Here is a 13163-nt window from a genome sequence, read left to right as displayed (position 1 = left end):
CGAACGCGTTCGTCCGAGCTTGATATTCGTGCGAATATTAGGGTGTTCGGGATGTTCGTTATTCGTAACGAACACCATGCGGTGTTCTGGTTATTTTCACTTCCTTCCCTGAGACGTTAGCGCGCTTTTCTGGCCAATTGAAAGACAGGGAAGGCATTACAACTTCCCCCTGCAACGTTTAAGCCCTATACCACCCCCCTGCTGTGAGTGGCTGGCGAGATCAGGTGTTCGCCTAATATAAAAGTCGGCCCCTCCCGCGGCTCGCCTCAGATGCCTGGTGAGTTAGATGAGGGACAGTGCTGTTTATACCGGAGCTGCTGTAGGGAAAGAATTGGTAGTTAGTGTAGGCTTCAAGACTCCCCAAAGGTCCTTATTAGGGCCACTGATAGCTGTGTGTTGGCTGCTGTTAGCAGTGGCATTTTTTTTTTCTCAAAATCGGCTCTGCAGACCGTTGCACCTGGCATTAGGGACAGAAGTGCTGCATAGGCAGGGAGAGTGTTAGGAGTGAGTGTAGCCTTCAAGAACCTCAACGGTCCTTTCTAGGGCCATATTTATCCGTGTGCAGTACTGTCCAGGCTGCTGTTAGCTGTGCTGCATTTTTTTTGGGCTTCTCAAAATCGCCTCTGCAGAGCATTGCACCCTCCATTGATACTGCAGGGAAAGAATTGTATAGGCAGGGCCACAACACAGTTATTATTCATTGAATATACGCAGTGCTGCCTTTTGGTGGAAAAACAAGTGAAAACAAATCTATTTGTCCAGCCTCTGTCCGTCCTTACGGGCGGTGGACACGTGTGAGCTGCGTGAAAAACATTGCTAAATCATACGCACCCAGCTACGCTTTACTGCTGGCTTCGCCATTTGCTTTCCTTAATTGGGAAAAAAAATACCTGCTCTGCCAGAGTTATAATAACTCTGCTACCCTCACGTTCTGTGACACATTAGCAGGGACACAGCACAGTTATTAAACTTCTCATGTTCATTGAATATACGCAGTGCTGCCTTTTGGTGGAAAAACAAGTGAAAACAAATCTATTTGTCCAGCCTCTGTCCGTCCTTACGGGCGGTGGACACGTGTGAGCTGCGTGAAAAACATTGCTAAATCATACGCACCCAGCTACGCTTTACTGCTGGCTTCGCCATTTGCTTTCCTTAATTGGGAAAAAAAATACCTGCTCTGCCAGAGTTATAATAACTCTGCTACCCTCACGTTCTGTGACACATTAGCAGGGACACAGCACAGTTATTAAACTTAGATTATTCATTCACTAGAGGCAGTGGGGCCTTTCGTTTTCCAAAAAGGGAAAAAATTATATTTGGCCTGCAGACTTGCGCCAATTTATTTCCTGCCTGTGAAATCAAATCACTGGTAATACAGCATGCTGAGGGGTAGGGGTAGGCCTAGAGGACGTGGACGCGGCCGAGGACGCGGAGGGCCAAGTCAGGGTGTGGGCACAGGCCGAGCTCCTGATCCCGGTGTGTCGCAGCCGACTGCTGCGCGATTAGGAGAGAGGCACGTTTCTGGCGTCCCCACATTCATCGCCCAATTAATGGGTCCACGCGGGAGACGGTTATTAGAAAATGAGCAGTGTGAGCAGGTTCTGTCCTGGATGGCAGAAAGTGCTTCGAGCAACCTATCGTCCAGCCACAGTTCTGCGCCGTCCACTGCTGCAAATCCGAATCCTCTGTCTGCTGCTCCTCCTTCCTCCCAGCCTCCTCACTCCACTACAATGACACCTGCTCAGGAGCGGGAACACTCCCAGGAACTGTTCTCGGGCCCCTGCTTAGATTGGGCAGCAGCGGTTCCTCTCCCACCAGAGGAGTTTATCGTCACTGATGCCCAACCATTCGAAAGTTCCCGGGGTCCGAGGGAAGAGGCTGGGGACTTCCGCCAACTGTCTCAACAACTTTCTGTGGGTGAGGAGGACGATGACGATCAGACACAGTTGTCTTGCAGTGAGGTAGTAGTAAGGGCAGTAAGTCCAAGGGAGCAGCGCACAGAGGATTCGGAGGAAGAGCAGCAGGACGATGAGGTGACTGACCCCACCTGGTGTGCAACGCTTACTCAGGAGGACAGGTCTTCAGAGGGGGAGTCAAGGGCATCAGCAGGGCAGGTTGCAAGAGGCAGTGCGGTGGCCAGGGCCAGGGGTAGAGGCAGGGCCAGACCGAATAATCCACCAAGTGTTTCCCAAAGCGCCCCCTCGCGCCATGCCACCCTGCAGAGGCCGAGGTGCTCTAAGGTCTGGCAGTTTTTCACAGAGACGCCTGACGACCGACGAACAGTGGTGTGCAACCTTTGTTGCGCAAAGCTCAGCCGGGGAGCCAACACCAACAGCCTCACCACCACCACCATGCGCAGACATATGATGGCCAAGCACCCCACAAGGTGGGACGAAGGCCGTTCACCGCCTCCGGTTTGCACCCCTGCCTCTCCCCCTGTGCCCCAATCTGCCACTGAGATGCAACCCCCCTCTCAGGACACAGGCACTACCGCCTCATGGCCTGCACCCACACCCTCATCTCCGCTGTCCTCGGCCCCATCCAGCAGTGTAGTTCAGCGCACCGTTCAGCCGTCGCTTGCGCAAGTGTTCGAGCGCAAGCGCAAGTACGCCGCCACGCACCCGCACGCTCAAACGTTAACCGTCCGCATAGCAAAATTCATCAGCCTTGAGATGCTGCCGTATAGGGTTGTGGAAACTGAGTCTTTCAAAAGTATCATGGAGGCGGCGGCCCCGCGCTACTCAGTTCCCAGTCGCCACTACTTTTCCCGATGTGCCGTCCCAGCCCTGCACGACCACGTCTCCCGCAACATTGTGCGCGCCCTCACCAACGCGGTTACTGCCACGGTCCACTTAACTACGGACACGTGGACAAGCACAGGCGGGCAGGGCCACTACATCTCCCTGACGGCACATTGGGTGAATTTAGTGGAGGCTGGGACAGAGTCAGAGCCTGGGACCGCTCACGTCCTACCCACCCCCAGAATTGCGGGCCCCAGCTCGGTGCTGGTATCTGCGGAGGTGTATGCTTCCTCCACTAAAGCACCCTCCTCCTCCTCCTCCTCCTCTGTCTCGCAATCAAGATGTGTTAGCAGCAGCATGTCGCCAGCAGTCGGTGTCGCGCGGTGTGGCAGCACAGCGGTGGGCAAGCGTCAGCAGGCCGTGCTGAAACTACTCAGCTTAGGCGATAAGAGGCACACGGCCCACGAACTGCTGCAGGGTCTGACAGAGCAGACCGACCGCTGGCTTGCGCCGCTGAGCCTCCAACCGGGCATGGTCGTGTGTGACAACGGGCGTAACCTGGTGGCGGCTCTGCAGCTTGGCAGCCTCACGCACGTGCCATGCCTGGCCCACGTCTTTAATTTGGTGGTTCAGCGGTTTCTGAAAAGCTACCCACGCTTGTCAGACCTGCTCGTAAAGGTGCGCCGGCTCTGCGCACATTTCCGCAAGTCCCACACGGACACTGCCACCCTGCGCACCCTGCAACATCACTTTAAGCTGCCAGTGCACCGACTGCTGTGCGACGTGCCCACACGGTGGAACTCTACGCTCCACATGTTGGCCAGGCTCTATGAACAACGTAGAGCTATAGTCGAATACCAACTCCAACATGGGCGGCGCAGTGGGAGTCAGCCTCCTCAATTCCTTTCAGAAGAGTGGGCCTGGTTGGCAGACATCTGCCATGTCCTTGGTAATTTTGAGGAGTCTACCCAGGTGGTGAGCGGCGATGCTACAATCATTAGCGTCACCATTCCTCTGCTATGCATCTTGAGAAATTCCCTGCAAACCATAAAGGCAGCTGCTTTGCGCTCGGAAACGGGGGCGGGGGAAGACAGTATGCCGCTGGATAGTCAGGGCACCCTCCTGTCTATTTCTCAGCGCGTACAGGAGGAGGAGGAGGAGCATGAGGAGGATGAGGAGGAGGGGGAAGAGACAGCTTGGGCCGCTGCTGACGGTACACCGGCTGATTGCCTGTCATCCTTTCAGCGTGTATGGCCTGAGGAGGAGGAGGAGGAGGAGGAGGAGGATCCTGAAAGTGATCTTCCTAGTGAAGACAGCCATGTGTTGCGTACAGGTACCCTGGCACACATGGCTGACTTCATGTTAGGATGCCTTTCTCGTGACCCTCGCGTTGCACGCATTCTGGCCACTACGGATTACTGGGTGTACACACTGCTCGATCCACGGTATAAGGAGAACCTGCCCACTCTGATTCCCGAAGAGGAAAGGGGTTCGAGAGTGTTGCTATACCACAGGACCCTTGCGGACAAGCTGATGGTAAAATTCCCAGCCGACAGCGCTAGTGGCAGAAGGCGCAGTACCGAGGGCAAGGTAGCAGGGGATGTGCGTAGATCGAGCAGCATGTACATCCCAGGCAGTGCAACAGTCTTTAAGGGCCTGGCCAGCTTTATGGCTCCCCACCAAGACTGTGTCACCGCTCCCCAGTCACGGCTGAGTCGGCGGGAGCACTGTAAAAGGATGGTGAGGGAGTACGTAGCGGATCGCACGACCATCCTTGGTGACGCCTCTGCCCCCTACAACTACTGGGTGTCGAAGCTGGACATGTGGCCTGAACTAGCGCTGTATGCCCTGGAGGTGCTTGCTTGTCCTGCGGCTAGCGTCTTGTCGGAGAGGGTGTTTAGTGCGGCTGGGGGAATCATCACAGATAAGCGTAGCCGCTTGTCAACCGACAGTGCCGACAGGCTAACACTCATCAAGATGAACAAAGGCTGGATTTCCCCAGACTTCTGTTCTCCACCAGCGGACAGCAGCGATACGTAAGCAATACGTAGGCTGCACCCGCGGATGGAAGCTACGTTCTCTCTCACCATCCAAAACGGGGACATTTCTGCTTCATCAATCTGTGTCTAATATTCCTCCTCCTCCTCCTCCTGCTCCTCCTCCTGAAACCTCACGTAATCACGCTGAACGGGCAATTTTTCTTAGGGCCACAAGGCTCACTCAAATAATTTTTCAGAACAATTTTTATAAGTTTCAATGCGCTTAAAAGCATTGGAACTTTAACTTGAACCAATTTTTCGCTACACTGGGCTGCCTCCAGGCCTAGTTACCACTTAAGCCACATTAACCAAAGCGATTAATGGGTTTCACCTGCCCTCTTGGCTGGCCATGGCCAATTTTTGGGATGTACATTAGTACTGTTGATACAGCAATTTTTGTGGGCCCTCGCCTACAGTGTAATCAAATTAATTTTTAGGCCACCTGCATTACAGCTGACGTTACCTCAGCTGTGTTGGGCAATGCAATGGGATATTTTTATGTACCGCCGGTGGGTTCCAGGGAGCCACCCATGCTGTAGGTGCACACTGAGTTTTTAATACATCTGTACACTTCTAAAGAACCCGTCTGACTGGGGCATGCAGTGTGGGCCGAAGCCCACCTGTATTACGCACGACATTACTACCTCAGCTGTGTTGGGCAATGCAATGGGATATTTCTATGTACCGCCGGTGGCTTCCTGGCACCCACCCATGCAGTGGGTCCACAGGGAGTTTAACCTACATGTGTCCACTTGTAAAGAACCCCAGTCTGACTGGGGCATGCAGTGTGGGCCGAAGCCCACCTGCATTAAGCACGACATTACTACCTCAGCTGTGATGGGCAATGCAATGGGATATTTTTGTGTACCGCCGGTGGGTTCCAGGGAGCCACCCATGCTGTAGGTGCACACTGAGTTTTTAATACATCTGTACACTTCTAAAGAACCCGTCTGACTGGGGCATGCAGTGTTGGCCGAAGCCCACCTGTATTACGCACGACATTACTACCTCAGCTGTGTTGGGCAATGCAATGGGATATTTCTATGTACCGCCGGTGGCTTCCTGGCACCCACCCAGGCAGTGGGTCCACAGGGAGTTTAACCTACATGTGTCCACTTGTAAAGAACCCCAGTCTGACTGGGGCATGCAGTGTGGGCCGAAACCCACCTGCATTAACCCTTTCCAGTCCACTGTGTGACCTGTGAAGACATTAGGGTTTAAGGCTGTACAGCTCCGTTGTTGGTAGACGTCCGTCGGGGTTCTCTTACTGTATATTGCCAGCCTCTCTGCTGTCGGAGCCTATCCTACGTGTCAGCTCATGCAGTACTGGCTTTAGCCAGCATATAGCGCCGTTGTATAACAGCAGAAAAAGAGTAAGCCCCCTAGGAAAACCATATACAAATTGGATTGGAAAGGGTTAAGCACAACATTACTACCTCAGCTGTGTTGGGCAATGCAATGGGATATTTCTATGTACCGCCGGTGGCTTCCTGGCACCCACCCATGCTGTAGGTGCACACGGAGTTTTTACTACATCTGTACACTTATAAAGAACCCCAGTCAGACTGGGGCATGCAGTGTGGGCCGAAGCCCACCTGCATTAAGCACGACATTACTACCTCAGCTGTGTTGGGCAATGCAATGGGATATTTCTGTGTACCGCCGGTGGGTTCCAGGGAGCCACCCATGCTGTGGGTCGACAGGGACTTCACAATAGGGAGTTGTACCTGCCTGTGTCTATGAATTAAAAAGCCCGGTCTGACTGGGGCATGCAGACACCTTGACAGAATGAATAGTGTGTGGCACATAGGTTCCCCATTGCTATGCCCACGTGTGCAGCTCCTGATGGCGGTGGCACAGGATTCTATTTCTCATTGCTTCTGTACAGCATTGTGGGCTATCGCTCCGCCACTTTTAAAGAGGGTCGCTGCCTAGCCGTGCCAACCTCTGCAGTGTGTGCCTGCGGTCCCTCGTCATGGCAGACGCAATTCTAAATAGACATGAGCGTGGTGTGGCATGAGGGCAGCTGAAGGCTGCCCAGGGACACTTTGGTGTGCGCTGTGGGGGGGGAGGGGGGGGGCGGTTGGGCAGCATGTAACCCAGGAGAAGTGTCAGTGGAGTGTCATGCAGGCAGTGATTGTGCTTTGTTGGAGGTAGTGTGGTGCTTAGCAAAGGTATGCCATGCTAATGAGGGCTTTTCAGAAGTAAAAGTTGTTGGGAGGGGGGGGGGCCCACTCTTGCCGGTATTGTGGCTTAATAGTGGGACCTGTGAACTTGAGATGCAGCCCAACACGTAGCCCCTCGCCTGCCCTATCCGTCACTGTGTCATTCCCATCACTTTCCTGAATTGCCCAGATTTTCACACATGAAAACCTTAGCGAGCATCGGCGAAATACAAAAATGTTCTGGTCGCCCATTGACTTCAATGGGGTTCGTTGTTCGAAACGAACCCTCGAGCATCACGGGAAGTTCGTTCCGAATAACGAACACCCGAACATTTTGGTGTTCGCTCATCTCTAGTAATGATGTGTCTTTCAGGAAGGAGCTTATCTTTAAGTAATTAAAGATTTCACTTCTTGGAAGGTCGTAGTTAAGTTGTAGCTCATTAAAATTCTTGACCTTATTTGAGACCACAAGGTCTTCAATTTGCTTGATGCCCCTGACTGTCCAGGGTTTCAAGTCTATATCAGGCAAGTATAAGTATAATATTTCTATGGGTAGAGCAGGTTTGCTCATGTTCTCTTCCGGCCCAATTTTGTCCGCTAGTTCTCTCCACAGGTCAATTGAGGTTTGCAAAGTTGCGGGTTACTCAGAAGTTTGTAGCTTTATTTTTTTTGGATGCATGTGTTTTTCGACTGAGATAGCATACATTATTGTCTGGCCGGAGATGTTTTTCAAAAAACCTCTCTCTATGGTGGGCCATCCCAAGTCACTACTGTTGGGTAATAACTGTTTAGTTTGATTCAGAATATTGGCCTTATAGTATGCATGTATGTTAGGTATATCCGCACCGCCATTTCTTCTGTGCAAGGAGAGAACTGATAGGGCTATACGAGGTTTCTTTCCACTCCATATGAACATGTTAAGTTGTTTCTGAAGTTTACTCAAAGTGGGAAAGGATATAAATATGGGCAGGACTCTAAAGTAATACAATATTAAAGGCAGGATTTTCATCTTGTAGGCCATGATCTTCCCAAACCATGTCAAATTTAATTTGGCAAGATGGTCTATTTCTTTTTGCGTTGTGCTTAATAATTTGGGATAGTTTTCATTTTCTATATTTTTGAGGAGTGGTGTCAAAACTATTCCCAAGTACGGGATATTTTTTTCTCGCCACACAAATGGAAATTCCGCTTGTATCTCCTCTCTCAGCTTTTTTGACAGGTTCATGCCTAATATGAGTGACTTGTCTACATTCAATTTATACATAGAGACCCTACTGAAGTGCTCCAGTGTCGCACAGGCAGACCTCAGTGATCCCAGGGGATGAGTCAATGTCAATATTACATCATCCGCGAACAATCCCAGTTTGTACTGCCTATGGTTCACCGGAACACCCCTCACATTCGGGTCAACACGGATCAGTTCCGCTAGAGGCTCTATAGCCATTACATATAGTAGCGGGGATAATGGACACCCTTGTCTTGTACCGTTGGTTATTGACAGTGGGTCTGATAACACACCATCCACCAGGACCCTTGCGGTAGGAGAGGAATATAAAGCCCGGACAGCACCAGTGATTCTTTCTCCAAATCCGAATTTCTCCAGCGTTTTAAAAATATATCCCCAATGAACCCTATCGAAGGCCTTTTCGGCATCTAATGTTAACATGATGGTTGGGGTTTGTGTTTTTTCTATCAAATGTAATAAATTTAGAATTTTCCGGGTGCTGTCCGAGGCCTGTCTCCCCTTCACAAATCCCATCTGATCCGAGTGGATTATATGTGGGAGTACATGAAGAATACGTCGTGCGAGGGTCTTGGCGTAAATTTTAATATCAGTATTTAACAAAGATATGGGTCTAAAGTTTTTTGGAGAGTTCGGTTCTTTCCCGGGTTTTGGTAACACTACAATCGTAGCCTGTAACATTTCTTGGGGGAAATTGCCTCTTTGCATGGCGACTTCAAACATGTTCGTCATGTATTCTGTTAATGGTTTTGGAAAATTTTTATAATACTCCGCCGAGTACCCATCTGGGCCAGGTGCTTTATTATTTTTTAATGAGTTTAATGTTTTGGATACTTCGGCGATAGAAATTGGTTCATCCATCATCTCCTCCTGTTTTTGGTTTAAAGACGGTAGGTTCACCAACTTGAGAAAATTTTGTATTGAGATATTGTTTGGCTGGACCGTTTGGACATCCTCTTTTGTGTTGTATAAACTGCTATAGTACGTCGAAAATGCATTTGCTATTTGCGTTGGGTGTGTCAATTTGGTTTTTGTGTTTTGGTGGCTCCAGATATAGGGGATGTTAGCTTTTATAGTTTTTTTCTTTAATAGGTTGGCCATCCATCTTGAGGGTCTATTTATTGAAGTGTACACGTTAGCTCTTTGAGCATTTACTTCTTTTTCAAAGTCTCCCAGCAGTTGCCTCCGAAGGTCTAGCCTTAGTTTATGCATATCGTCATGTGTTTTTTTAGAAGGGTTATTTTGGAGTTCTCTTTCTTTGAGGTGTAGATTCGTAAGTAGCTCGTCTATTTTTCTTGACTTGTCCTTTTTATATTTTGACCCCAGCTTAATCAGAATACCCCTTATGAACGCTTTATGGGCGTTCCATAGAATAATTGGGTCTATCTGTGGGGTATCATTAAATTTAAAAAACTCCGATATGGCTTCTTGAATTTCCTTCTTATACGACGGGATTGCCATCAAGTATACATTATTCCTCCATGTTTTATTTGATATATTAGGGCCGTCTATTTTTAGCTGTACGGTTAGTGGGGCGTGATCGGTCCACGTGGCAGTACCAATGTCTACCTTTGTAATTGATGAGAGTAATGGTTTCTCCACCAGACATAAATCTATTCTGGAGAAGGTCCTGTGTCTCGGCGAGTAGTACGAGTACTCTCTCGCCGAGGCGTTAAAGCATCTAAATGAATCGTAAAGCGCGTTCCTATATATCCAATTGTTCAATGTGGCATTTCTTTTAAGTGTGGGATTGGTAGTGTCTATGTCTTTGTCTGGGATTAAATTAAAGTCCCCAAGCATGAGTATTGGCCCTTGTGCAATTTTATTTGCCTTTTTTTTTAGTTTGTTGAGGAAGCTTATCTGTTTCGTGTTAGGGCTTAGTCAGACGGGCGTTTTTTGCCGCGATTTGCGGATCGCATGACGGATGCGCATCCGCAAATCGCGTGACCGGTGCGCGCAAGTCGCCCGCAAATCGCCCGAAAATCTGCTCCTAGCCGCGTTTCATTAGAAACGGGCCGGAGCTGTCCAGCGCATTGCATTCAATGGAGACGGCAATACAGCCGTCTCCATTGAAAGCAATGCGCTGCGGGCGAGCCCGGGATGAATTGTCGGTAAGGGCTTAAATATATAAGCCCTTACCTGCAATCCATCCTAAAATGTGTTAAAATAAAAAAAAATTGCATTCTCACCTTCTGCCTGCAGCTCCGGGCAGCCGTCCTGCAGTGGGTGTGAAGGGGGTGTGAGTCAGACCTGCCCCCTGATTGGCTCAGCGCTGAGCCAATCAGAGGCATGCCTCACTCACACCCATTCATGAATTCATGAATGGATGTGAGTCAGACCTGCCCCTGATTGGCTCAGCGCTGAGAGGCAGCAGTCACTCACCCATTCATGAATTCATGAATGGGTGTGTGAGTGAAACCGGCCTTTGATTGGTCAGGCTGTGACCAATCAGAGCAGATCATTCAGCAGGCGGGGATTTTAAAGCCCCGCCGGCTGAATAGTGCCGAGAAGCAGTTCAGGAGAACTGACATCGGCCGTGGCTGGACTCCGGCTGCAGCGGAAAGGTGAGTATACAATTTTTTTTTTATTTTAACACATTTTAGCATGAATTGCAGGGAAGGGTTTATATATTTAACCCCTTCCCGACAATTAACCCCGCGCACGCCGGCAGCCCATTGCTTTCAATGGAGCGGCTGTATTGCCGCTCCATTGAATTCAATGGGCAAACATCGTTCTTCTCTGCCACAGCTGTTACAGCTGTGGCAGAGAAGAATGATTTGTCTTCTATATGTTCTCAATGGGGTCGGCGCTGCTGCCGCCGGCCCCATTGAGCGCATATACAGAAGCGAACAGGAATCGCAGATCGCAGATAGGTGCGATCTGCGATTTTTTGTTCTATAATTTTTCGGACGAGCGCATAAAAAGCGCTCATGTGTCCGATACCATTGCGAAGCAATGGTTTTAAAAAATCGCCGGACGCATGCGCATGCCCAAATCGCGGCAAAAAACGCCCGTCTGACTAAGCCCTTAGGGACATATGTGTTAACCAGGGTTATTTTTTGGTTTTTAAGGGTTCCTGTTAGAATTATAAAACGCCCCTTTGGGTCGCAGATTTGTTTTTCTATGGTGAACGATGTGCCCTCTTTAACCGCTATCATCACTCCCGCGTGTTTTTTCTGTGCACATGCAAAAATGACCTGTGGGTAAGAACTATGTGACATTCTGCTACAATCGCTGTCTAGCAGGTGCGTCTCCTGTATACATACTATTTCTGCGTTATGGATGGACGCTTCTTTCCAAACGCTTCTTCTTTTGAAGGGCGAGTTCAAACCGTTGGCGTTTAACGATAGTAGTTTCACAGACATGATGTTGGGAACTGGAGAGTCTGCTGTGGGTACGGGAGATCCATAAATCTAGAGATGCCTGTAGAAACAAAACAGAAAAACAAAACAAAGTCCTCCATATACGACATTCTTCTGAGCAGCCGCGGAAAGCAGCTGTGTGCCGCAACGTGGAAGACCCAACTATATAACAGTACGAACAAGTTACTGCAAGTCTGGACTTGCATATTTCGTGGGGGTGAAAGTCCAGCTACAATAGGCAGGCACTACAATGAGTAGTAAGTTGTAATTACCGGCGATTTCTTGTGGTTGTTCATTTCAAGGCGTAAGAGTCTTGTTTGGTGGAATGGTGACGAGCTTTAGGATCCCGCTTGGGCTGTGGTTTTGGTGATGCTTGGAAGGGTATTCCCCATGAAGCTAAAGTTTCTGTGGCGGCTTTGGGGTTGAGGAAGATATGGTATTTGCCATCTTTATTTGTTATTATTTTGGTTGGAAATCCCCACTTATAGGGTATTTTTGCTTTCCTCATGGCTGAAGTTATTTCTGCATATTTTCTTATTTCTTCTAGTGTAGCTTGCGAGAGATCTATGAACAGGCGCAATTCGGAATACGGATGTGGAAATGGTTGGGCTTTTCTTGCCGCGTTCATAAGCTCTTCTTTTGTTTTAAAAAAATGGATACGAGCTATCGCATCTCTGGGGATATTCTCATCCAAAAATTTCGGGCGCGGTAGTCTGTGGGCCCTGTCAATTCTTAGATCATGTTCTGGCATGTTAGGAAGCAGGGCTTGCATGAAATGCATAATATAGTTTGCTAGTTCTGCGTTAGATACTTTTTCTGGTATGCCTCTTATCTTTACATTATTGCGCCTGTTACGATCTTCTAAATCTGTCAACTTGAGCTGGAGCTTATTTACTTTGTCTTCTAGATCGTTATGCGCATCAATTAGGGAGTTATGTGAGGCAACAATCTCCTCCATCTTTTTGTCACTTTTCCCTATTTTGTCATTGATTTCTTGGACAGAGGAATTGACTTGTTGTTACCATGAGCATGTCAATCTGTATGGTGTCCCTGAGGGCCATTATTGCTTCTTTTATGTATATTTCAGTGGCTGGTCTGTTAGCTGCTGCAAGGTTAATTAACCCTCCTTCTGCTGCATTTTCATTAGATGTGGCCACCTCTTCTATTCCCTCTGTTTCTGCAGACATTCTTTGTTTTTGTTTAGCAGGGCTGCTAGTGGGAGATCTGCTATTAGTAAGTGGCATGGCCGACGCCATTTTAGGTGGGGGCACCTTTGCATTATTCTTCCCCCCCTTTACTGACCTTGCAGCTTCAGCAGAACCGATGATGTGCTGGGAGCTGTCGCTTGCATCCTCCGACATCAGCAGCTGCCCCCCTGTTGTTTCCTCCTCCGCTGAGGCTCCGCTGCTCTCTCCCAGCTCTGGCTCCGGTAGTGCAGGTGTCAGCGCTTCTTCGTCGGCCATTACAGGAGCGGGGCCGCGCGCTGCAAAGAAGGACTCCAGTCTCACCGGAGCCTGCTTGGAATCCCTCCTTCTAGGCATCGCTAGTGTCCTGGGACCTTCCTGCTGCTCTGGGGAAGCGATGAAATCTCCGGTAAGCTTTTTACTGTCGGT

The sequence above is a fragment of the Eleutherodactylus coqui genome, chromosome 1, assembly GCF_035609145.1.
Source record: "Eleutherodactylus coqui strain aEleCoq1 chromosome 1, aEleCoq1.hap1, whole genome shotgun sequence".
NCBI classification, from domain to species: Eukaryota; Metazoa; Chordata; class Amphibia; order Anura; family Eleutherodactylidae; genus Eleutherodactylus; species Eleutherodactylus coqui.
The sequence above is the reverse complement of the archived record's forward strand: the minus strand, read 5'-3'. Positions refer to the sequence as shown.